Genomic DNA, 26,691 nt, shown 5'->3' with positions numbered 1-26,691 from the left:
TCAGATCATCTCAATATACATAGGAAAAGCATTTGACAAAGTTCATCATCCATTCATGATAGAACTCTCACAATGAATATAAAGGGAACATACTTCAACATAGTGAAGGCTGTTTATAACAAACTCACAGCTAACATCATACACAGTGGTGAAAAGGTAAAAGCTTTTCTTCTAGGATCAGGAAGAAGACAAGCATGCCCACTCTTGCCACTGATGCTTCACAGAGACTTTATGGGGGGACTTGGCCACAGCAAGTAGACAAGAGAAATAAATGAAAGGAAATAAAATCCAAAGAGAAGGATTAAATAAAGCCGTCACTATCTGTAGATAACATGATACAACTACATATAGAAAACTCTAAAGACTCTACCCCCTCCCCCCCCCCCAAAAAAAAGAACACCTATTTGAACTAATAAATTAATTTAATAAAGTTGTAGGACACAAAATGTTCTGACAAAATGAGGTCCGCTGGAGAAAAGAATGACAAACCACTTCCATATTCTTGTCTTGAGAACCCCATGAACAGCATGAAAGGCAAAAAGATAAGACATTGAAAGATCAACCCCCCAGGTCAGTAGGTGCCCAATATGCTACTGGAGATCAGTGGAGAAATAACTCCAGTAAGAATGAAGAGACAGAGCATAACCAAAAACAACACCCAGTTGTGGATGTGACTGGTGATGGAAGCAAGGTCTGATGCTGTAAAGCCCAATACTGGATAGGAACCTGGAAAGTTAGGTCCATGAATCAAGGCAAATTAGGAGTGGTCAAATGAGATGGCAAGAGTGAATGTCAACATTTTAGTAATCAGTAAACTAAAATGGACTGGAATGGGTGAATTTAATTCAGATGACCATTATATCTACTACTATGGGCAAGAATCCCTTAGAAGAAATGGAGTAGCCATCATAGTCAATAAAAGAGTTTGAAATGCAGTACTTGGATGTAATCTCAAAACTAAGAATGATCTTTGTTCGTTTCCAAGACAGTAATCCAAGTCTGTGCCCCAACCAGCAATGATGAAGAAGCTGAAGATGAACGGTTCTATTAAGACCTGCAAGACCGTCTAGAACTAACACCCCAAAAGATGTCCTTTTCATTATAGGGGACTGGAATGCAAAAGTAGCAAGTCAAGAAACACCTGGAGTAACTGGCAAATTTGTCCTTGGAGTACAGAATGAAGCAGGGCAAAGGCTAGTAGAGTTTTGCCAAGAGAACTCACTGGTCATAGCAAATACCCTCTTCCAACAACACAAGAGAAGACTCTACACATGGACATCACCAGATGGTCAACATCAAAATCAGATTGATTATATTCTTTGCAGAACAAAAGATGGATAAGTTCTATACAGTCAGCAAGAACAAGACCAGGACCTGACTGTGGCTCAGATCATGAACTCCTTATTGCCAAATTCAGACTTAAATTGAAGAAAGGGAAAACCACTAGACCATTCAGGTATGACCTAAATCAAATCCCTTATGATTATACAGTGGAAGTGAGAAATAGATTTAAGGGACTAGATCTGATAGACAGAGTGCCTGAAAAACTATGGATGGAGGTTTGGGACATTGTATGTGAGCCAGGGATCAAGACCATCCCCAAGAAAAAGAAATGCAAAAAGGCAAAATGGCTGTCTGAGGAGGCCTTACAAATAGCTGTGAAAAGAAGAGAAATGAAAAACAAAGAGAAAAGGAAAGATATACCCATTTGAACGCAGAGTTCCAAACAATAGCAAGGAGAGATAAGAAAGCCTTCCTCAGCGATCAGTGCAAAGAAATAGTAGAAAACAATAGAATTGGAAAGACTAAATATCTCTTCAAGAAACTTAGAGATACCAAGGGAACATTTGGTGCAAAGATGGGCTCAATAAAGGACAGAAATTGTATAGACCTAACAGAAGCAGAAGATATTAAGAGGTGGCAAGAATACACAGAAGAACTGTACAAAAAAGATCTTCACAACCCAGATAATCACAAGGTGATGTGATCACTCATGTAGAGCCAGAAATCCTGGAATGTGAAATCAAGTGGGCCTTAGGAAGCATCACTATGAACAAAACTAGTGGAGGTGATGGAATTCAGTTGAGCTATTTCAAATCCTAAAAGATAATGCTGTAAAAGTGCTGCACTCAATATGCCAGCAAATTTGGAAAACTCAGCAGTGGCCGGAGGACTGGAAAAGGTCAGTTTTCATTCCAATCCCAAAGAAAGGCAATGCCAAAGAATGTTCAGACTACCGCACAAGTGCACTCATCTCACATCCTAGTAAAGTAATACTCAAAATTCTCCAAGTCAGGCTTCAATAGTAGGTGAATTCTAAACTTCCAGATGTTCAAGCTGATTTTAGAAAAGGCAGAGGAACCAGAGATCAAATTGCTAACATCTGCTGTATAATCAAAAAAGCAAGAGAGTTCCAGAAAAAAATATGCCAAAACCTTTGACTGTGCGGATCACGACAAACTGTGTAAAATTCTGAAAGAGATGGGAATACCAGACTACCTGACCTGCCTCTTGAGAAGCCTGTATGCAGGTTAGGAGCCAACAGTTAGAACTGGAAATGGAACAACAGACTGGTTCCAAATAGGAAAGGAGTATGTCAAGGCTGTATATTGTCACCCTGCTTATTTAACTTATATGGGGGGTACATCATGAGAAACACTGGGCTAGAAGAAGCACAAGCTGGGATCAAGATTGCCAGGAGACATATCAATAACCTCAGATATGCAGATGACACTGCCCTTATGGCAGAAAGTGAAGAAGAACTAAAGAGCCTCTTGATGAAAGTGAAAGAGGAGAATAAAAATGTTGGCTTAAAGCTCAACATTCAGAAAACTAAGATCTGGCATCCAGTCCCATCACTTCATGGAAACAGTGGCAGACTTTCTTTTGGGGGGCTCCAAAATCACTGCAGTTAGTGATTTCAGCCAATAAATTAAGAGACGCTTGCTCTTTGGAAGAAAAGCTATGACCAACCTAGACAGCATATTAAAAAGCAGAGGCATTACTTTGTTGACAAAGATCCACGTAGTCAAAGCTATGGTTTTTCAGTAGTCATGTATGGATGTGAGAGTTGGACTATAAAGGAAGCTGAGTACCTAAGAATTGATGCTTTTGAACTGTGGTGTTGAAGAAGATGCTTGAGAGTCCCTTGGAACGCAAGATCATACCAGTCACTCCCAAAGGAAATCAGTCCTGAATATTCATTGGAAGAACTGATGCTGAAGCTGAAACTCCAATCCTTTGGCCACCTTACAGAGGAAGAGATGGTTTGATGGTATCACCAACTCGATGGATATGAGTTTGAGCAAGCTTCAGGAGTTGGTGATGGACAGAGAAGGCTGGCATGCTGTAGTCCATGGGGTCCCAGAGTCAGACATGACTGAGTGACTGAACTGAACTGAACTGAACTGAAGAAACTTGTAGATACACAGAGATTGAACATTTTTGAAGAGCTTAAAGCTAATTCCTACCAGTCTATAAAGCTGCTGTTACAAATAAGCAAATGTCTAAGTACTAACCCTACCTAATACTATAGGCAAGCATTAACACAAGATCTGTAAAAGACCTAAACAGAAGAGCTAACACTATAATACTCTATAAAACTAAAAACTCTATAAACTATAAGAAGGAAATACAGTGATATATACTTATGAACTTGAATTTGGTAATAGATTGAGATATAACACCCAAATCATAAGAAACAGACAAACATGAATAAATTTTACTTGATAAACATCAAATTTTGTACATCATAGGATCTTATCATGAGAGTAAAAGGATGACTCATGAGAATGGAAGAAAAATTTGCAAATCATCTATCTGACAAGGTCTGGTATGCAGAATAAATAAAATAAGTCTTATAATTCAATTTAAAAAATCTAGTTTTAGAAAGACGGTAATGATAACCCTGTATGCAAGACACCAAAAATCACACAGATGTATAGAACAGTCTTTTGGACTCTGGGGGAGAGGGAGAAGGTGGGATGATTTGGGAGAATGGCATTGAAACATGTATAATAACATATAAGAAATGAATCACCAGTCCAGGTTTGATGCAGGATACAGGATGCTTGGGGCTGGTGCACTGGGATGACACAAAGGGATGGTATGGGGAGGGAGGAAGAGGGGGAGTTCAGGATTGGGAACACGTGTACACCCGTGGTGGATTCATGTTGATGTATGGCAAAACCAATACAATATTGTAAAGTAATTAGCCTCCAATTAAAATAAATAAATTTTTAAAAATCTAGTTTAGAAATGAAAAAAATTGATTTGACATCTTTTTCCAAAGAAAATTACAAAGATTGCCTATAAACACAGGAAAATTGGTGTAATATCATTAGCCATTCAGTTCAGTTCAGTTTAGTCACTCAGTCGTGTCCGACTCTTTGTGACCCCATGAATCGCAGCACTCCAGGCCTCCCTGTACATCACCAACTCCCAGAGTTTACTTAAACTCATGTGCATCGAGTCGGTGATGCCATCCAGCCACTCATCCTCTGTTGTCCCCTTCTTCTCCTGCCCACAATCCCTCCCAGCATCACAGTCTTTTCCAATGAGTTAACTCTTCGCATGAGGTGGCCAAAGTATTGAAGTTTCAGCTTTAGCATCATTCCTTCCAATGAACACCCAAGACTGATATCCTTTAGAATGGACTGGTCGGATCTCCTTGCAGTCCAAGAGACTCTCAAGAGTCTTCTCCAACACCACAGTTCAAAAGCATCAATTCTTTGGCACTCAGCTTTCTTCAATTTTTCTTAGGAAAATACAAATCAAAACCACAATGAGATACAACTTCACACCCACTATATGAAAACAATAAAAACAATCACACTGAAAGTAGAAAGTGCCGAAAAGAATGTGGAGGCACTGGAATCATTAGACATTTCTGGTAGAAATTAACAGGTTTCAACTACTGTGGAAAATAGTTTAGTGGTTCCTCAAAAAGCTAAATACAGAATTACCATATGATCTGGCAATTCTAATCCTAGGTTCACCAGCAAAAAATTTTAAATAGATATTCAAGCAAAAATATATACACAAATCTGTATAATAGCCCTATTCATAAGGGACAAAAAGTAGAAACAAGCCATATGTGAATAACAGATGAATGGATAAACAAAATGCATTGCATCTAAATGATGGAAGAGTATTCAGTCATAAAAATGAACATAGTGTTGAAATCTACTACAACATAAATGAACACTGAAACATTAAGTGAAATAAGTCAGACACAAAGTTCACATATTATATAAATTCATTTATGTGATTTATCCTGGAAAAAGTAAATCAAAAGGTAGGTTAGTAATTGGCAGGGCCTGGGGGAAGGAGTGATGAGAGACTGTTTAAAGGGTACTCTGCCTTGGGGTGCTGAAAATATTTTAGAACCAGAGATTATGTTATACAACACAATGAACATACACTTTAAAATGGTATTCTGTGTTATGTGAATTTTACTTTAATAAAATTTTTTTAAAGTTAACATCCTTTAAAAAAAATTATAAGTATCCCATGATCAAATGCTTCTGTTGAAAGTAATTCTAGCTTGATGTCATTGCATTGAACTGACATCAGGAGGGAGTGTAATATAGGTTTGACCAAAGTGGAGCTACAAGATAAAATGAATGTTATACTTCATGGTATTCAGATCTACCACCATACAAAAGAGTGAAAATATCTTACTGTACCATGTGAAGGAAAAAAAGTCATTTTTATTTTTAGCAAGTTTAGATGATGCCTCTTTAATTAGCCTTATTGTTTTTACATTTTCTTTTTTAAAAACTTTACATTTATCTGCTTAGAAATATTCAATAATGTAGCCTATGAGATATAAATATCAAATAAATGGCTTTAAAGCTAGGTTAATTTTTGTATCAGAAGACAGAAACATGATAAAATTTCATATTTTGTTACATGGTATAATTTATTTAATTAATAACACTAATTACTACTAATTGCCACTGTTAATGAGTCCTATTTAAATAATAGCACATATGTAGCAGAAAAGTGAATAAAGAATAAAATAGAATTTCAAATGAACACCTATTTTCATTTATTAAATAATAATATGCATGTATATACTTCTTGATTATAGATCATATATGTAATTTTGGTCTTATATGGTTATGTCCTGGGTTTAATGTTGGCTATCCTATTCAGAGAGTTTTACAGAGTAAAGATAAAGAAGTTTATTCCTGTAGGGGAAATTCACATTTGAGGATTTAGGAGTAAAGAAGCATTACACGGGAGAAAAATCTTAAAAAGAGTGGATATATGTATAACAGATTCACTTTGTTGTACACCTGAAACTAATACAATATTGTAAATCAACTATACTGTAACAAATCTTTTTTTTTTTTTTTTTTAAGAAGCATTATCTATATGGCTAGCTTTCAGATGGTTGACAGACTAACAATAATGGGTTTGGATACAGATGTAGATAATATATTAATACACAAAGATACAAGTGGAGAAAGAAATGGACACCCACTCTAATATACTTGCCTGGAGAATTCCATGGACAGAGGAGCTTGGCGGGCTATAGTCCGTGGGGTCGCAATGAGTCTGACATGACTAAGCAACTAACACACACAAATATAAGTCCATCCAATTAAATATTTTATTGTGTGGAAATTATACATCAGCAAGAAGTTAATTAGAAAAAAATCACTCAGGTTATTTTGATTCTTTAGACATTATATACTATCAAGATTATTCTAACTCTATATCCTTTGTGTTCTTTGCATAAGCAACCATATATATGAAACTTTTTAATTTTAACCATTATAAATAAATGATCTCACTATGCCCCTCAAAAGCACTTGGTGAAAAAACATACCCTTAGCTATTCTCATAGACAATAAGTTCACATCATATTTGAATTCCGCATTCCTTGGCAGAGCCTGGCATAGTGAAGGCAGATGGCCAATAAGCAGCAGACGATGGGAGCGACGAGTTCAAGGAGCAGAGCGGCATGTGAGAAAGCACCGGAGCTGATCTGCTTACCCACTGTGTGGCATTAGGCAAGTTACTCGATGTTTCTGGGCCACCATTTATTCCCTGTGAAGCAGCAAAACCAGATTCTGTGATCCATCAAGCTTTAACTATCTCTTTAATTCCATGAACATGTAACATAAATATGATTATTTGACTCTGTGAGGGATGTACTGAAGTTAAAACATAAGTTAAAGAGCAATGTTTTCTTTATGATTTACAGTGCCATGTTCTGACATACCAACAAAAGGACTGAGTATGTGAAGAGAGAAACCACAGATGTTTGGATGTTCACATTGGCTTATTATCAAGATGCTGAGCCTGACTGCTTTGAAGTGAAAAGCAAACGGAAAATCTCTGGAGGATGAAGCTTCCCCTGAGATTTCTCAAATGTGTTCAGTTCTGGCAGGGCCACTCAGCAGCTCCAGAGAATCCTCTTACAACCAAAACAATTGTCAACATTTTGAACTGAAATTCTGAATATTTTTGTACTAATTAATCAAATAGCCCTATATATTAATATTTTAAATGCTTTTTGATAAACTGGTATCATGTTCTTAAATTTTTCTGAAAATTGTATAGATATTTAGGTAGAGATATGTATACATATATAGTTTTCTCAGGGAAAATATAGTATATTTCAAAACATTCTTATTCTTATTTTTAATATATCTGTGAGAAATATATATTTTTCTAAAAAATACAAGTGGACAATTAAAGCATATTTCAACTTAGTTATCATTTTCATTAAACATAATTCAATGGACAGTTAAGTCTATTCTTAGAACCTTGTCAATTTTATAAAGCCAATTTGATTGATTTATAGTGTATGCCACTTGAATTCATTCATAGGAATGGTGAAAGATAGATTTTTATATTCATACTAGATATTGTATTAACACATTGATATTTCATTTTGCATTGCTATCACTTAAATATGGCTTATATCTCACTGGGATCCCTAAGGAGATGCAAAATCTCATGCAATTTTAGGAATATCAGGAGGTCAAAAAGATGTAGAAGGGATTTCTGTTAAATGTACTTGAGTTTAAACAAACTCAGAGAGATAGCAAAGGACAGGAAAGCCTGGTGTGCTGCAGTTCGTGGGGTTACAAAGAGTCGAACACAACTTAGTGACTGAACAACAAAGTGGCTTTGAACTTTGTAGGCCCATATTTTAACAGTTCTGTCCCAACAAAAGAATAACTAATGCTATACGACAGATCACCTTACTTGTCTCCTGCAAAACCTGTATGCTGATCAAGAAGCAACAGTTAGAACCAGACATGGAACAACAGACATGTTCATATTGTCACTCTGCTTATTTACTGTATATGCAGAGAACACCGTATGAAATTCCAGGTCAGGAGAAATATCAACAACCTCAGATATGCAGATGATACCACTCTAATGGCAGAAAGAGCAGAGGATCTAAACAGCCTCTTGATGATGACAAACCTAGACAGTGTATTGAAAAGCAGAGACATCATTTTGCTGACAAAGACCTGTATAGTCAAAGCCATGATTTTTTTTTTTTTTTTTAGTAGTCAAGTATGGATGTGAGAGTTGGACCATAAAGAAGGCTGAACATCGAAGAATTGATGCTTTTGAATTATGATGCTGGAGAAGACTCTTGAGAGTCCCTTGAACTGCAAGTAAATCAAACCAGTCATTCCTAAAGAAAATCAATCCCGAATATTCATCTGAAGAACCGATGCTGAAGTTGAAGCTCTAATACTTTGGCTACATAACGCAAAGAGGCGACTCACTGGAAAAGACCCTGATGCTGGGAAAATTGAAAAGCGAAAGGAGAAGGGGGTGGCAGAAGGTGAGATGGTTGGATGACATCTCTGAGTTAATGCACATGAATTTGGGCAAACTCTGGGCAATAGTAGGCTTCCCTGATAGCTCAGTTGGTAAAGAAACTGCCTTCATTGCCGGAGACCCCGTTCGATTCCTGGGTTGGGAAGATCCGCTGGAGAAGAGATAGGCTACCCACTCCAGTATTCTTGGGCTTCCCTTGTGGGTTAGCTGGTAAGGAATCCACCTGCAATGTGGAAAACCTGGGTTTGATACCTGGGTTGGAAAGATTCCCTGGAGAAGGGAAAGAATACCCACTCCAATATTCAGGGCTGGTGAATTCCATAGACTATATAGTCCATGGGGTCGCAAAGAGTCAGACAAAACTGAGTGACTTTCTGGGACATAGTGAGGACAGAGAAGCCTGGTGTGCTGCAGTCCATGGGGTCTCAAAGAGTTGGACACAACTTAGCAACTGAGCAACAGTAAGACCTAATAGGCATTAAGGACATAAAATCATTTCACGATCAAATTTAGGTAGTATAGAATATGGCATCCCCTTCTTGAAAATGCAATCCAAAAGTCTACAAGTAATAAATGCTGGAGAGGGTGTGGAGAAAAGGGAACCCTCTTACACTGTTGGTGGGAATGCAAACTAGTACAGCCACTATGGAGAACAGTGTGGAGATTCCTTAAAAAACTGGAAATAGACCTGCCTTATGATCCAGCAATCCCACTGCTGGGCATACACACTGAGGAAACCAGAAGGGAAAGAGACACTCGTACCCCAATGTTCATCACAGCACTGTTTATAATAGCCAGGGCATGGAAGCAACCTAGATGTCCATCAGCAGATGAATGGATAAGAAAGCTGTGGTACATATACACAATGGAGTACTACTCAGCCATTAAAAGAATACATTTGAATCAGTTCTAATGAGGTGGATGAAACTGGAGGCTATTATACAGAGTGAAGTAAGCCAGAAAGAAAAACACCAATACAGCATACTAACACATATATATGGAATTTAGAAAGATGGTAACAATAACCCTGTGTATGAGACAGCAAAAGAGACACTGATGTATAGAACAGTCTTATGGATTCTGTGAGAGAGGGAGAGGGTGGGAAGATTTGGGAGAATGGCATTGAAACATGTAAAATATCATGTATGAAAAGAGTTGCCAGTCCAGGTTCGATGCACGATACTGGATGCTTGAGGCTGGTGCACTGGGACGACCCAGAGGGATGGAATGGGGAGAGAGGAGGGAGGAGGGCTCAGGATGGGGAACACATGTATACCTGTGGCGGATTCATTTTGATATTTGGCAAAACTAATACAGTTATGTAAAGTTTAAAAATAAAATAAAATTAAAAAAAAAAAGAAAAAAAAATTCACAATACTCATCTGTATTTTAAAGCTCTGTGAAGTCCCCAGGTGAAATAAATCAGTAAAAAGAAGGAGTCTGAGTAAGCACTATACGGTTATCAGACTTCCTCCTGCCTGTCAGCTCTAGTCCTCCCTTACTGCTTGGGAATCCACTGTACTCTAAACCCAGCTCTGGCCCAGTCTATCTCGAGCAGCTTTGGGTGACAGTGGGTCACCCAGAACTTTCTGTAGACCCTCATAGTTTGTAGACTCTCACCTTTGTGGTGCTTCCTTAAAGGAATCATAATAACCATTTAATTATTAGAACAAAGTATTACTGATATCTTTGAGGCTTTAAAATGATTTTAGTCTATTTCCTACACAATCTTCCTCTGTTAAAAAATTAGTAGGTCTTAAAATGCCCCTTAATCCTGACAACAAATAATTGCTTATCGAGGGGAAAGGAAATCCTTAAAATCTGAAAACTCATCTGGGTGCAGCTATATTCTAGCATTAAAGTCAGGTACAATTTGATTGATGCTCTTTTAGCAATGCCTTAAATTAACTTTTCCTTTTCCACTTTTTTTTTAAATATAAAATTTAACTACATTCATGAAAGTGTTGCAAGCTGAGAAGGTCACAGACTCAAGAGAAAGTTCAGCTAACAACTCATTTGTTTAGTCCTTTTGTGTAAATTCTGATCCTTCCTTTTGCCCTTTTGATATTACATTTACATTAGATTTCAAATCTGAAATAGTAATTGGTTATATCATTTAAATCATAATTTCCATAACATTTACTTACTCCTTATTCAGGACTAGTTTTTGGTAATAACCTCCCAGATTGTCTGAGAAGAAAGTCTGATAATTTCCTCTCACTGTTCTATTCATCTAAATAGAGTACTGCCTATCACTTAAAAAGGAAGTAAAATAATCCCAGACATCCATGCTACACAATGATAAATGGTCTAGTTTAAGCAGAGCCAGATATGAGTTATTTTCAGAGTGTTCATGGCCAGTCACACAACTGACTTGACTGATACCATTCAGTATGATACATTAAAATTCCAACTTGAAACCCACAATAAATAGGTGGTTGTTGAAATCGAAGCTGGCCAAATTCTTGTCAACAAGTTAATTGTATTTAAGTTCTCAACACTTAAACACTCACACAGATTTACACGTTTACAGAGGCAAATGCAAGCTTTCTAGTTCTAAATTCATTGATCAAGCAAGGTGCTGTGAAAGTAAATTACCAGTAACCTCATCAATAAAGTCAAAATCCAAACACCCTACACTATGTCAGCATGGTATCAAAACTAACAGTAATGATAGCAATTTAACAAATGGTTTGATCTGGTCTTTCAGGGATTGTTTCAATACAGCTCCTACTTCTTTTTAATGGATTAGAATTGGTGCCTTTCCTTGCTAAAATTTCTGTAATCTACTCTTCTATTTATCAAAGGAAGTAATTTAAAAGTAATTGTAGAGTGCAATTTGAACAGAAGAAGTAAACAAAAATTTTCCACTTGTTTGCAAGTTTTTTATTTGAAAAAGACCAGTGAATGGAATGCCTTGATTCCCCATATAGAATACAGATACTATATATCTCTTTTCTGAAAAATGAAGAATGCAAATGAATGAAAACTGGCATTACAAGGGAAGTGAGTAGCTATTCCAACACCTTATTAATTTCTTATTTCTTCAACATACGTAACCAGACTTTCTGCCAGATCGAAAACATTTAGAATTATGTAAACAGTGTCAGACTTTATTTTTTTGGGCTCCAAAATCACTGCAGATGATGACTGCAGCCATGAAATTAAAAGACTCTTACTACTTGGAGGAAAAGTTATGACCAACCTAGATAGCATATTGAAAAGCAAAGACATTACTTTGCCAACAAAGGTCCGTCTAGTCAAGGATATAGTTTTTCCAGGGGTCATGTATGGATGTGAGAGTTGGACTCTGAAGAAGGCTGAGTGCCAAAGAATTGATGCTTTTGAACTGTGGTGTTGGAGAAGACTCTTGAGAGTCCCTTGGACTGCAAGGAGATCCAACCAGTCCATTCTGAAGGAGATCAGCCCTGGGATTTCTTTGGAAGGAATGATGCTAAAGCTGAAACTCCAGTACTTTGGCCACCTCGTGCAAAGAGTTGACTCATTGGAAAAGACTCTGATGCTGGGAGGGATTGGGGGCAGGAGGAGAAGGGGACGACAGAGGATGAGATGGCTGGATGGCATCACTGACTCGATGGACGTGAGTCTGAGTGAACTCCAGGAGTTGGTGATGGACAGGGAGGCCTGGAGTGCTGCAATTCATGGGGTCACAAAGAGTTGGACACGACTGAGCAACTGAACTGAACTGAACTGAAGGCATCAATAAAAGCTACTAATTACTGAGAGGTAATTATATAACAGATATTGAGATAAATGCTTTACATACATTGAAAAAAACTTTAAAGAGTATAAAATTATGCCTATGAGGAAGGTCTTGGTAACTCCATTTTACAGATTAAGGAAATTAGATTTTAAAGATTTAATAAATGGTCCACAATAAAACACTGTTGAAGAATGACTAATTCAGGGAAAAGTCAATATAACCACTGAGTGGAACCACTGCACTCCACCGCCTTTCTGATTCTCCTTATTAGGAAGCAAAAATTCTCTGTGTAACCAGCAGCATTTCTTTGCCTGCTCCTGTGTAGTGTGGACTCCGTCTTCTAAAGAAACTGTGAGTACAGCCGTACAAGAGGCAGGCTGCTTTAGAAATACTCAGCCACCTGGAAAACCATAACAAATATGACTTGGTAATCAGCTCTTTCCCAGAGCTGTGATGTCTCACATGTCAAAAGTGGTAAGCACTTCCCAGAGCTCTGACAAAATTACACCCAAATGAAATTTCTTCCTTGCCAGGGAAACTGGAGAACAATAAATGACACGGTACAGCATTTACAAACCACAATCCTGAATGCACAGGGATTTTTTTTCTCTCTCTCTCTAAACAACCATTAATAAACAAATCTTTAGACCTGCTTATGGGAAGCTATGTGAAAGAAACTCTTGCAGCAAATGCTATGGTCATAATAGTAATTATTGGAAAAAAACAAAACAAAAAACCAATACTTTGATCCAAGAAATCAGATGCTAGACCAACTTCAATTTTAGGATGGAGACCCAGGTGCAGATGTACATGTATGCACAGAAATGATTTTCTTTCAGCTCCCTTTTGAGTCCTCTGCCACTATGTTGAGTTCAGACTTCTCCAGGGAGTAGAGAAATCGTGTCTAAGTCCCTGGTATGTCACTTCGCTGCGAGGCTCTTGGACACGCACCAAAGTATGGCAGACGCCAGCTGTGCCCAAGGCTGCAGGATGCCCATCAGCAATTCTTTCCTCTCACTAAAGAATAACCCTGAATTGAGCTCAGAGAGGGAAAAGGGAAAATGCCCTCACCCTTTTGGCTTTTAGCTGTGGTCCCTGGCTTCGACAGCACAAAACATGGAAAAGTCAAGCTAAATTATCATAGAATCTATATAGTTTTTCACTGTCAAGTTTAATTTAATGAAGTCAGTTGGCTTAGTAAATGATACTTACCTTTCAACATAGTTGGCACTACGTGGCACATGCTGCTGCTGCTGCTGCTAAGTCACTTCAGTCGTGTCTGACTCTGTGCGACCCCATAGATGGCAGCCCACCAGGCTCCTCCGTCCCTGGGATTCTCCAGGCAAGATCACTGGAGAGGGTTGCCATTTCCTTGTCCAATGCATGAAAGTGAAAAGTGAAAGTGAAGTTGCTCAGTCAGGTCTGACTCTTCTGTGACCCCACGGACTGCAGCCTACCAGGCTCCTCTGCCCATGGGATTTTCCAGGCAAGAGTACTGGAGTGGGGTGCCATTGCCTTCTCTGATGTGGCACATAAACCATGATTAAATTAACTGTATTTGTTCATGTAATTCAGTTTCTTAATTTTTTTTTTAATTTTATTTTATTTTTAAACTTTACATAACTGTATTAGTTTTGCCAAATATCAAAATGAATCCGCCACAGGTATACATGTGTTCCCCATCCTGAACCCTCCTCCCTCCTCCCTCCCCATTCCATCCCTCTGGGTCGTCCCAGTGCACCAGCCCCAAGCATCCAGTATCGTGCATCGAACCTGGACTGGCAACTTGTTTCATACATGATATTTTACATGTTATGGTCCTATACATTGAAGTCCAGCTACCTCAGAATGTAATTTTAAATCCCATTTTACTCCCAAATATTTGCATCACACTAACAGTTCCCCCCACCTCCCGCATTTCTCTGCACCAAATGTCCTTCTTCCATACTATCTTCTCTGCCTCTCAGATCACATAGATTTGTTCCTGTTTCCTTTATAAAACTTGTCTTATACCTCACAGCTTATCCCACTCTTTCCATTTTGAAATCAATGTCTCCCTTAGCCCTCTTTCTGTTCCCACAGAACTGTGCTCCTATGTTTAACACAGCATCTTGCTTATTTTGATATTCTTGGTTACATTTGTTCTAAAAGGACTGTACTAGGACACTGTTCACCCCTGTGTGACTGAGGAAAACAGGGAGTCCACATTCCTTTTAAGACTATGTATCCAGTATACTACATAAAACAAGAAAGAAGGCAGAAAGCCAATAAATATTTTTTGGAACAACTAAATATAGAAGACTCTTGAGAGTCCCTTGGACTGCAAGGAGATCCAACCAGTCCATCCTAAAGGAGATCAGTCCTGGGTGTTCATTGGAAGGACTGATATTGAAGCTGAAACTCCAATACTTTGGCCACCTGATGCAAAGAGCTGACTCATTGGAAAAGACCCTGATGCTGGGAAAGACTGAGGGCAGGAGGAGAAGGGGACGACAGAGGATGAGATGGTTGGATGGCATCACCGACTCGATGGACATGGGTTTGGGTGGACTCCGGGAGTTGGTGATGGACAGGGAGGCCTGGCGTGCTGTGGTTCATGGGGTCACAAAGAGTTAGACACGACTGAGCCACTGAACTGAACTGATACAGATTCCAGGATTTTTAGGGAAGATATGAGTATGACATCACCATAGTAAAAATATGTTTCTTCAGGTTCCCAAAAGTTATGGGTATATAAAATCTCATATCTATTTGCCTTTACTGTATGAAAGACTGCATCTTGATTCTCATAGTTTGTGACAAAAAATTAACTTGTGGAAAGCCCCATATATTCAAGATGGCATTACCTAATATGCAAACAGCTAAAACTTCTGTTTTATTCTAATAATGTTTGGATTCACCTAAAGGTTAGATTTCTTTATTGCTATTTCTTAATTATTAAGGGAATAAGGGGGAAACATTTGGCATCATTTACAAAAACTGTGTAAATTTGGCAGAAAGTCAGAATAATTCAAGGCATTTATTAAAATTTATTCATAACTCTAAGTTGGTTACATTACAAAATGGATAATTTAACTCTTGTATAAATTATGCAATTGAGAATAAATTGAAATGATTCTAATGCAGAAACATAACTAAGAAATAAAACTGATCACTTTCATTGTTCTCAATGAATTTTTAAAAAGACACTTAAACTAAGGTTTCAAATAATTCATTTTACTTACACGATTTCAGAATAATGTCTTTAATTGAGATGTACGTGGAGGAATAAGAAAAAGATAAATATAATTAAAATTACCATTCAAGAATAAAAAAACAGGAAAGGCTTTAAGGATACTCCATGATAGCTGGTCATTCGTGAAGAAAATTTCTGGTGGCCTATAATTGCAAGACTCCTTTCCTAGCAATTAAATGGGTTCCTCATATAAATTCTGCCTCTGCATTCTGGAATAACACCTTTGAAATGAATGTTAGAGAGTAGATTCTCCCTGGGTTCTATTTATCCTTGCTCATCATTGGAAATTTGAAGGTTACTTTTGAAATTGAGAAAAGAAAAAAAAAGCAAAGCCTTTTTAAAAATGGTTTCTTTGGTAACATAACTATCTCAAGATATATTAAGCAGTTGATTTATTTGCTTGCAGTTGGTTCCATATGCCAATGAAAATGTTAGTCACTCAGTCATGTCCAGCTCTGTGAATCCATGACTGTAGACTACAAGGCTCTTCTGTTCATGGGATTCTCTGGGCAAGAACACTGGAGCGGGTTGCCATTTCCTTCTCCAGGGGATCTCTCCCTTCCAGGGATCAAATCTGGGTCTCCCGCATTGCAGGAAGACTCTTTACTGTCAGAGCCACCATGAGTGCTCCTCTATATGCCAATAACCATATCTAATTTCTTTTCTGCACTTCCATTAGTTTTGTCTTATTTTTTTGGCTTACTTGATTGACTTTAATACCTGTTTCTTTGGGAACAGAATTAGCCATAGGTTTTTAAGGCAGTGAGACCCCAAATTTGTAGACCTTTCTATATCTTTCTCTCTCTGCCAACACACCTAAAAATCCTTGCCTCTAACAGATGATTAACTTTTATACAATACTTTGTTAAAAACAGCTAGAAATGTATGGTATGATACCAATATTATGGCTCTGTATAACCATTTCCCTCAAAGCTACAGGCACTTATGAACATTTTCCTTTCCGGTCACTGTAGGTGACAATTTTACAAATGTTTGGCCCAAGCCTCACAAGGTCCTAACCTGCAGCATCAGATTGTCTACATCTATTTCTTGGCCACTAAACCAAAGCCACATATTTTAAGGATCTACTATGTTGCACTGGGATCAAATACTGTGTCATGCAGGGTTCAGTGCAGGAGCTATAAACTATTGCTGTTTTTAGGCATAAAGAAGAACACAGAAAAATAGACTCTTATAAAACCTTACAGGAAATAAAAAAGCATGTTCACGTCTGAGCCTTTAAGATGACTCCAAGAATAGAGAACTGGCTCATCAGGGGAGCTACTTCCTTTCAAACCACCATTGGGGACTGTTCATTATGGTCTCATAGCTGCACCACTATGCTGTAGCATCCTAAACTGTCGGAAGCTAAAGACTAGACAAATGAAGCCATAAATCAAGGAATATGGAGTCAAACCAAGTAGCCAATGCAACTCTTTGTTTCTTGACACCTCAGAAGAATTTAATTCGCACCAAGAACACTAATTCCAAAGGAGTGTGTAAAGCCAATTCAAAAAGATACTACCATGGCCAAAGCAAAGTGATAAAGGATAGAAGCCAATGGTGTGGTAATGGCTGTAACAGGAAGAATTATCTGTCCTCTGATCATTCAATCAAATGTTAATCTTGTCACTGCTGAGAAGAGATTTGGCAGATGCTTTTAAGATTATGATCCATTTAAAAATGTCTTTATTGAATATATTTGCTTTATAATATTGTGTAAATATAAGGTGTACAACATGTTAGTTTGATACATTTAAACATTATAGTATGATTACCATTGCAGCAATAATTGACACCTATATCATATTATATTATTATCCTTTCTTTTTAGTGGTTGGAGTAATTAAGTTCTAGTCTCTCAGCAAGTTTGGTGATCATAGTATACTATCATTGTTTATATTCACTATACAGTATTATTCATTAGATCTGTTGAGATTATTGACTAATTGTTACAAGCTTATGCCTTAAACAGAATCCGTCTTATGTTTCCAGCCCCCATCTCTTGGTAGCCACCATTTTACGCTCTGGTTTTAAGTCTGACTTCTTTAGAATCCACATAGAATCTACAGTACATTTGTTTCTCTGTCTGACTTATTGAGTATAAGGCATATGCTCAAGGTCCATGCATGTTATGAAAAATGACAAGATGTCCTTTTTCATGACTATATAATATCCCCTGTGTGTGTGTGTGTGTGTGTGTGTGTGTGTGTGTGTGTGTTTGTCTGTGTGTGTGTGTGTGTGTAATTTCTTCACCCATTCATTTGTTGGTGGATCCAACCTTTATAGACAATAATATGGATAACAGGATACAAGATTAACATTCAAAAGTTGGTTGTATTTCTTTAATACTAACAGTGAAATGTCAAAAAGGGAATTAAAAAAAAAAAGGTATCTTTTAAAATAGCTCCAAAAAAAAAAAAAAACCTAGGTATAAAGCTGATCAAGGAAGTAAAAGATTTATACTCTAAGAACTATAACCCATTAATGAAGAAAATTAAAGAAATGTAAATAAAGAATTGGAATTAAAATTTAATTAAACAATTGAAGAAATTCAAAAAATGGTAAGACACTTCATGCTCTTAAATTGGATGAATTATTATTAAAATGGCAATACACACAACATTATTTGTTAATCACGTATACCCCAATACAAAATAAAAAATTTTAAAAATAAAATAAAAATTTAAAAAGTAGCTATACTACCCAAAGCAATCTACAGATTTAATTTAATCCCTATCAAAATATCAATGATAATTTTCACAGCACTAAAACAAATAATCCATAATTTATATGGAACCATAAAAGACACAGAATTGCTGAAATAATCCTGAGGGGAAAAAAATGCAGGAGACATAATGTCTTCCAAAAGTCAGACCATACCACAAAGTTAAAGTATTCAAAACAGTGTGGTATTGGTACAAAAATATGCTTTTGGATCAATGGGACAGAATAGAGAGCTCAGAAATAAACCCATACACCTACAGCCAATTAATCTTAAACAAAGGAGGATAGGATACTAAATAGAAAAAGAAACTCTCTTCACCAAGTGTTGCTGGAAAAGCTGGAAGTTGCATGTAAGTCAATGAAGTTAGAACACACTCTTATATCAGGCACAAAATAAATTCAAAATGACTTAAACCCTTAAACATAAAACATGACACCATAAAATTCCTAGAAGAGAGCATATACAAAACATTCTTTGACATAGATAGTAACAATGCATTCTTAGGTCAGTTTCTTAAGGCAATAGATATAAAAGAAATAAATAAACAAAATGGACCTAATCAAACTTATGAGCTTTTGCACAGCAAAGGAAACAATGAAAAAAAGAAAAGACAACCTAAGAATGCGAAGATATATTTACAAATGCTGTGATAGACAAGGGCTTAATCTCCAATATGTAAACAACAAAAATTACAACTCAACAACAAACAATCAAACAACCCAATGAAAAAAATGAGCAGATACATTAATAGACATTTATCCAAAGAAGACATTACAGATGGCCAGTAGGCACATGAAAATATACTCAAAATCTCTAATTACTAGAGAAATACGAATCAAACCTACAAGGGGGTAACAACTCACACCTGTCAGAATGCCCATCATTAAAAAGTCTACAAATAACAAATACTGCAGAAGGCATAGGGAAAACGAAGGCTCCTACACTGTTGATGTGAATGGAAGTTGGTGCAGCCACTAAAAAACGGTGTGGAGGTTCCTTAGAAAACTAAACACAGAATTACCATATGATCCAGCAATCCCACTCCAGGGCATAAACCTATACAAAACTATAATTCAAAAGATACATGTTCCCCTATGTTCCTAGCAGCACTCTTCACAATAGCCAAAACATCGAATATCCATCAATAGACGGATGGATAAAGAAGATACACACACACACACTGGAAAACTAAAAAAAAAAAAAAAAAAAAAAAGAATGAAATAATGTCATTGCAGCAACATGGATGCAACCAAAGATTAGTATAAGTGAAGTACATCAGAAAGACCAACACCATATGATATCACTTATATGTGGAATCTAAAATATGGCGCAAATGAACTTATCTCCAAAACAGAAACAGACTCACAGACATGGAGAACAGACTTGTGCTCGCCAAGGGGGAGGTGGGTGCAGGAAGGAAGTACTGGGGTTTTGGAATTAGCAGATGTAAACTGTTAAATATAGGATGGGCAAATAATAAGGTCCTACTGAATAGCATAGAGAACTATATTCAAAATCCTGTGATAAACCATAGTGGAAAAGAATATAAAAAAAGAATGTCTATATGTGTGTAACTGAGTCATTTTGCTGTACAGCAGAGATCGGCACAACATTGTAAATCAATTCTACTTCAATAAAAAAGAAAAAGTACAGAGATTCCTCAAAAAATTAAAAATAAATCTGCCATATGATCCAACAATTCCACTTCTGGATATATACCCAAAGGAAATGAAAACAGGATTAGCAGAGATATTACACACTCCCATGTTTATTACATCATTATTCCCAATAGCACAGATACGGAAACAAGATTATGATTCTTATAATAGATACTTTATCCTGAATTATCAAGGTAAGCCCAATCTAATTATACGACCCCTTAATGCAGAGAGAATTCTTTGACTGGAGGCAAAAGAGGAAGTCAGAGAGAGACAAAGCTTGAGAAGGACTAGATTGTTGAAGATGGAGGAATGAGACCAAATGCCAAGAAACATAGGAGTTCTAGAAGCTGAGAAGGACTTTGGACCAATACCCAGCAAGGAAATGGCAACCTCCATCCTATGACTACTGTGTGGATCTGAATGTTGTGAACAATTTGTATGAACTTGTAAGCAAATTCATGCCCAGAGCCTTCAGAAAGAAATACAGCCCTACTCATCCCATGATATTGGCTATGGAAGATTCTAGAAAACCAATTGAGTCACTCTGTGCCTGAACTTCTATTTTTTTAACTACTTTACTGAGGTATAGTTGACATAATAAGATGTACATATTTTATGCATACAACTCAAAGATTCAGGGGTCAGTTCAGTTCAGTTCAGTCTCTCAGTCGTGTCCGACTCTTTGCGACCCCATGAATCGCAGTACGCCAGGCCTCCCTGTCCATCACCAACTCCAGGAGTTCACTCAAACTCACGTCCATCAAGTTGGTGATGCCATCCAGCCATCTCATCCTCTGTCATCCCCTTCTCCTCCTGCCCCCAATCCCTCCAGGCATCAGACTCTTTTCCAATGAGTCAAATCTTCGCATGAGGTGGCCAAAGTACTGGAGTTTCAGCTTCAGCATCAGTCCTTCCAAAGAAATCCCAGGGCTGATCTCCTTTAGAATGGACTGGTTGGATCTCCTTGCAGTCCAAGGGACTCTCAAGAGTCTTCAACACCACAGTTCAAAAGCATCAATTCTTTGGTGCGCAGCTTTCTTCGCAGTCCAACTCTCACATCCATACATGACCACTGGAAAAACCACCGCCTTGACTAGACAGACCTTTGTTGGCAAAGTAATGTCTCTGCTTTTCAATATGCCATATGCCATCTAGGTTGATTCAGGGGTAGGTGTACACATATGAGGGCTTCCCTGGTGGCTCATTCAGTAAAGAATCTGCTTGCAATGCTGAATACGTGGGTTTGATCCCCGGGTCAGGAAGATCCCCTGGAGAAGGAAATGGCAACCCACTCCAGTATTCTTGCCTGGAGAATCATTTCCATTGATAGAGGAGCCTGGCAGGCTACAGTTCATGGGGTCACAAGAGTCAGACATGACTTAGAGACTAAACCACCCATACACATATGAAATTTACCACTAAGTGCCTTAAATTCTGACTTACTAAATTATGAAATATTAAATTTGTGTTGTTTTTGCTAAGTACATGGTAACTTGTTATCAGCAATAGAAAGCTAACATATTAACATGCCATTAACACACTACACACACACATGCATGCATGCACACACACACACACACACACACAATCTTCTCAGAGAAGATTTCCACAAAGGAGATGGGATATGGTCTATATGAAGCTTAAATAAGTATAAAAGGGTAGAGAAGGGAGGATATTTTACGAATGACAGAAGTGGTCTAAGTTAGATCATTCAAGAAACTACAAATCAGATCTGCGTTTATAGTGAATGAGATGGCAGAGCTGACATTGAAGGGCAAAACTGGGAGGAAAACCTGAGACCAGAATGTGGAAGGGCAAAAACAGGAGCCTAATAAATTTCAGAAAAAAATAAAGATTCACATCACAGGATGAAAATGAGAAATGTGAGATGCAGCAGTAAAACAAAGCACTAGTCAAGTTTTCCCCAAGATGTTTCTGCCTCTGCAGCTGGTGCACCCAGGTTAGCCCTGTTGTCTCTGCAGTTTCCCTCCAACCTGTGGAAATCTTCATCCCAGGAAATCAGCCTCAGTATTTCAGTACACAAATTTGCTGCTGATGTATGTCTATCTGTCTCATATAGTCACTTAGTCTTAGTTATGATTATGCCTATACAATAACATAAATGAACCAAAAAAATAAGGACTTCATGTGAGAAAGCTCACTATGTCTATATATGCCTGCCAGAGATCAGAAGTGGAGAAGTATGTTTTCCTTAGTTTGCATATTCACATTTTTAACACATGGGCACTGCTCTCATAACAAATCACTTGCATATTACACAATAATTATCTATCACTCAGTTGTTATCCATTAAGCAGAGGTTAGAATTTTATTCAAGTATATCTGATTAGTATTTATTCTTTAAAAATCACCAGATTCCCTGACCCCACTTTCATCAACACATAGTTTTTAATTTCCCAATAAAATATGTCAATATGACCAGAACACACACATTTGAAGTATATTCATTTTGCTCACCAGTGTAGAAAGCTGGTTCTGGATTAGTATCTGTAAGCTGAGAAATACAATCACAAAAATAAACAAACACAGGCAAAGCCTTTTAGCAGGGTTTCAGATTCCTGTGGAGCTGCCTTCCTCAGATGATGAGTCCAGCTCATTTCATGCTTTCAATTGGAACAGCATTAAACAAAAACTCAAGGAAATTAGGTCCCAATTTGGGGACCTGCTAGCAACAAATTCTGTATATTTCCTTCTTTTCTCCAGTGAATGGCAACATTTCATGCTAATGGAAGACATTAAATTTCTCATTTAAAGTTAGATCTTCAGACACTGTATCTCAAACAACCAACTTGCTATAACCTCAAATACATTCAAATTGGTAAAATCAGCTACATGTGTGTGAATATGAACCCCTGGATTTTAAAGTAAAAATCTAGTAATTTCATTGGTTACTTTAATTTGGCCTCATATTTGGACTATTTTAAAGCTTTTTAATGTAAATGAAAACTTTTTTAGGAAAGAAATCTTCTGTCAAAATTAGTTTAATACGTCAAACATCCAGCTAATAGATCTAACAGAAAAGACAACAATATTCATCCAAAGTTACAGAAGTTGTATCTATTTTTAAATTTGGTAAACTTCTAGAGATATCATCAGACACTTCTTTTCTCCTCTGGAAAATAGATCTAGTATTTGCAACAGGGTGGAAGAAACCCTAAAGGGTTTCATTATACAGTATCAATTACCTCGACTCTTTTAGGTCTGGGATAAAATAGTTTAGACTAACTTTTCTGATCAGTTTCTCTTGCTACCACTTGGAAACGTCTCTTACCTAAAACTTCTAGCAATGTTTTAAATACAGAAGACAAAAACATAAAAAGAAAAAAAAACACTTTTATTTTGATTTGGTTTATGGTGTCACAAAGAATTGACACCATAGTTACATAACATAGTTATATAAAAAGTTTGACGTTCCTCATTCAGGCAAGAAGGATGTGCTGATGTTATTATGGATCCCTGTGCAGTTGACTTAAATCACAATATAAACACATGGCCAGTCATCATCTGGCATCTGTCCCAGTTACCTTCTTTATCATTATTTTGTGAGCATTTCTAAATACTGACCTGTGTTTAAAACTTGCTTGAAGATGAAACTTTGTTTCTTTCTTTTAATATCTGGGATGTTGTGTATGTGCTGGGCTCAGTCATGTCTGACTCTTGGCGACCCCATGGACTGTAGCCCACCAAGTCTCCTCTGCCCATGGAATTTTCCTAACAATAATACTGGAGTGGGTCTCCATTTCCTACTCCAGGAGATCTTTCCAACCCAGGGATTGAATCCACATCTTCTGCATTGGCAGGTGGATTCTTTACCACTGAGCCACATGGGAAGCCCTAATATCTGGGATATTCCAATCGAAGTTAGTATGTCCATGGAGGGCCTCACCAGTAGAAAATCAAAATATTAAGAACCAAACTTCTGAAGTAGAAATTGACAAAAAAATTGTCATGTAATCAAAAGCTGAGGACCTTCTCAAAAATTAGTGGATTTTTTTTTTCTGATAGACCCAACATCATCAAATCCTGTACAACTTCAGATCATTAGCACAGTTGAAATTATAGATGCTCTTTGGTGGAAAAGTATTCACTTATAATCTATGAAATTAAAACCTGATGATTAAGTTTAACTCTGGATTTTTTTATTATAATTTATTGAAAATATTTTTTCATTCAAGCAATAAAAAATGAAAAATTTTCAAGACCTTGCCTAAACCCTGATTTGTTTACTCACAATAGATAATAATCAAGGTTTGAAAATGGCAACATGTGATCTAATTTAGACAAGGCTGTGGTCCGTGTGATCAGATTGGCTAGTTTTCTGTGATTATGGTTTCAGTGTGTCTGCCCTCTGATGCCCTCTCACAACACCTTCCGTCTTACTTGGGTTTCTCTTACCTTGGACGTGGGGTATCTGTTCACGGCCCCTCCAGCAAAGCGCAGCCGCTGCTCCTTACCTTGGATGAGGGGTATCTCCTCACCGCCGCCCCTCCTGAACTTGAATGTGGAGTAGCTCCTCTTGGCCCTCCTGCGCCGGCATGCAGCCGCCACTCTTGGACCTGGGGTTGCTCCTCTCGGCCGCCGCCCCTGAGTGTGGTATTGGAGAAGACTCTTGAGAGTCCCTTGGATTGCAAGGAGATCCAACCAGTCCATCCTAAAGGAGATCAGTTCTGGGTGTTCTTTGGAAGGAATGATGCTAAAGCTGAAACTCCAGTACTTTGGCCACCTCATGAGAAGAGTTGACTCATTGGAAAAGACTCTGATGCTGGGAGGGATTGGGGGCAGGAGGAGAAGGGGACGACAGAGGATGAGATGGCTGGATGGCATCACTGACTCGATGGACATGAGTTTGAGTGAACTCCGGGAGTTGGTGATGGACAGGGAGGCCTGGCGTGCTGCAGTTCATGGGGTTGCAAAGAGTTGGACACGACTGAATGACTGAACTGAATTTAGAAACTTAAGAATATGGAGGGTTTTCTGGAGAGCTTTTGTGCTCTTTTTTCTTTATAATAACTTTATGCTAAGTAGGTTATCACAGTTAATTACCTTGACATGGCTTCTATTTGTGAATTGGAAAGAGGATAAAGTAGATAAGCTTTGGAGAACTTCAAATACTTTGAGGTATAGTTTAAAAGAAACAGGGTCGATATGAATTAAGAAAGTAGATATGTTTAGAAACCAGAAATACTCAGGTGTATTGACTTACAGAAGAGTCTAGGTATGAAATCTACTTAATCACACAAGTCCCACACCATTAATTACTGTTATGTGTAATTATTACAAAGAAGAGTTTCTCACTTTTCCTTATACTTTGGAAATCTGCCAGTAACTATATGTTTCTCCTGTAATGAGAAGCCTCAGTGTATATTTGTTATCAAATCTAGAAGGAAACTAAAACTAAAAATGGTTCTAATCTAAGCAAAGTTACAGATGCTATTTCTTGATTTGAATATGGTTTTCTTAAATTTATAATCAGAACCCATTAGAAGTCTTTCAGATATAGGTGAGAGGATTCCTAGAAAACATGAGAAGTAGAGGGCTCATTCTGTTACCTCAGCCTTCATCATTCACAGAAATTTCTAAATGGGAAGATCAGATGCACAGGTTCACAAAGACATTACAGAAGAGATTTTCAACATGAGATTCTCAGATGGTTATAAGAACCCTGCTGCTCTGAGCCCCAGGTCTGAGAAGTGGGTCACATATTCTTGCTTAAGTTCACCAGCTCAGTAGTACTTGAGGAGAAAAGACCACCTATCAGGTGGGAAATGTATCCTGGTGGGAGGTCTGCACTGGCACCAAAAGGTTATCATGACACTCATCCCTCACTTGCTCTCTTTCTATATTTTATCAGAAGTGGAAACGTTGGAAGACGGTAGAAATGAAACATGTAAGTATTTTTTCTTCTTGAGTGAGCATTTCAGAGCTCGAGAGCCCTAGATTCTTCTCACAGAAGTCACTGTGAGCTGTCAAGAACTAGCTTTCAGGCACAGCAGGAACCTTGGTAAACAGAAGGAATAATATTTCCATATGCAACGATGAATACTGAGAATAAAGGGAAGATAATAGCAAATGAAGGATATTATTGAAAACACTGTTTAAAGTAAGAACCTTTGAATGTTTTCCTCTTTGAGAAGGTTGTAACAATTTGCTCCAATACACACACAAGCAAACATTGTTTTTATTCTGTTCTTATGAATTTGTGATAAGGTGCCATGATCTGAACATATGAAAAAGTGAAGATGATAAATAGATGAACCTCCTGAGGAAAATGAAATAGTAGGTATTTAGGTGCAAAAGAAAGCATCTCAATAAATTTCTTGTATCAAGCTTGTGATTTTTTTATTTGATAAATAAAAGCCAAGACACTGAATAATTTGAATAGGCTTTGTAATATATTCACTTTATTAGCAATAATCTATCTAAATTCAAAGGTGACTAGAAGTTGAAACAGGAGTTGGTATTTCTGGGATGGGAGTAGCTAAGATTTCAGGATTTCTGGTGAGGT

This window comes from Bubalus bubalis, chromosome 19, assembly GCF_019923935.1.
Source record: "Bubalus bubalis isolate 160015118507 breed Murrah chromosome 19, NDDB_SH_1, whole genome shotgun sequence".
Classification (NCBI taxonomy): Eukaryota; Metazoa; Chordata; class Mammalia; order Artiodactyla; family Bovidae; genus Bubalus; species Bubalus bubalis.
Note: the sequence above shows the minus strand (reverse complement) of the source record.